A 1746-nucleotide genomic window follows, 5' to 3' on the forward strand; every position below is an offset into this window, starting at 1 on the left:
CCCCCCCCCCCCCCCCCCCCCCGGAATTGGAGGCTTGCTACAAGAGATAGGGAAAGTGTATAATGAAATCATAAAGTTATACCTATTCTTCCCTGTCACGGGTCCTTCACAATGTAGTTGAAATGAACCCTTAATCTATCTGAAATATCTTAAAGGTTGGGGCTGACAACCTGGTCCTTAGAATTGGGGAGCTGTAACCAGTTTCTTGGTAATTCTGTCTCTTGGTCAAGCTGAACTTGATTTCAAGAAAATCAGTAAATTTGATTGTGAAAGCAAGTAGTTCAGTATACAGCCAGTCATTTTCATATACTGAAAACTGGGACTAGAATCTCTCCGATGTGTGAGATGGTGCTTTAATTCAGAATGGTATTTCTTGGTAGTCACTTGCTTATTGGCACAAGTTGTTGACTTAGGAAGTGATAACAATTTAGGCACTTAGCTATGACCAGCAGCTTTACAGAAGAATGCTAATGAGTCTCTCATGAAGTCATTTCCTAACACTGTCAGAAATAAAAATACCATTTTTAATCAAATATAAGATGACCTCCTAATAATCAGATTCTATATACGGAAAATTTATCAATTCTAATATCATAAAAGCCTTTGTCTGTCTGTCCATAATGCTCCGGGCCAACTGCACATGCACTGCCAAGAGGGTGCATGATGATTGGTTGCGAGGGCCCTGGAATGTTATGGACAGAGGGAGCCGCCGTGCAGCTTTCCTCCCCCCGCCGTGCAGCCAGCAGGGAGGGAGAGGCAGTGGGGAAGAGGGGAGAAAGGGAGGGGAGCAGGAAGGGGAAAGGGGGGGGTTTCCAGTGGCAGCGCCCCCCAGTTGCCACTGCGCTTCCCCCCCCCCCCCCCCGTTGTGGCTGCCTGGCCCCAACAACAGCTGGCAGAGAGGGGGAGGCAGTGAGGCAGGGGGAGGGGAGGCAGGGAGCGAGGCATGTTGTGTGCCATCAGATGTTGGCGACTGCTGCTGCATGCAAGCTCTTCTCCCCTGCCCACTGTTTCTGGGAGTCAGTGGTGGTGCAGAGTGGAGAGGTGGGGGGGGACAGGAGACTAATCGGGATGCACTGGGAGCAGCAGGGCATAGGGCCCACAGGGCCAGATGCGGGGGGACCCACAGGGCCGGATGCAGAGCACCGTCACTGGTGGGTGGTGGCACTCTGTCCCTGCCCACTCTCCGCCCCCTGTCATTTCATGATGGCAGTTTGCTAGTTTGTTATAATGGAGGATTGTCTTGAATTTGTCCCCTTCCCACTGCCACAACAGGGAAGATAGTAGCAGGGGGGGGGGGAGGTCATGTTACCCCCTTGCCCTCTGTCCCCCTACTTCTCACTGCAGCCTTCCTGCTCCTATCAGCATGTTTGCTCCATATGGACCGAGTGTTTTATGGGCATGCTCAGCATGGGCTCCATTTAATCAGGTTCATACTTAGCACATGCTGCTTCTAGCAGGAGTTTAATAATACAGGTTTCCCTCACCAGCCATGGTTTTGAATATCTACACTTAATATTCTATATACCATTTTGGCCACCACATTATACAGTTTTCCATGGCCACGCATCAGACCGCTACCTCCCATTTTTCCCATAAGCCTTTTGTCTTGCCAGTCATGGTTTTGCCAACCACGGGAACTTTCAGGAATCTAACCCCAGTGTTTGGTGAGGGGAAACCTGTAGATAATTTCATAGACATTAGGGGCTGGAAGGGACCTTGAGAGATCATTGGGTCCAGCCCCCCCAC

This window comes from Gavialis gangeticus, unplaced genomic scaffold, assembly GCF_001723915.1.
Source record: "Gavialis gangeticus isolate Ggan-Ray unplaced genomic scaffold, GavGan_comp1, whole genome shotgun sequence".
NCBI classification, from domain to species: domain Eukaryota; kingdom Metazoa; phylum Chordata; order Crocodylia; family Gavialidae; genus Gavialis; species Gavialis gangeticus.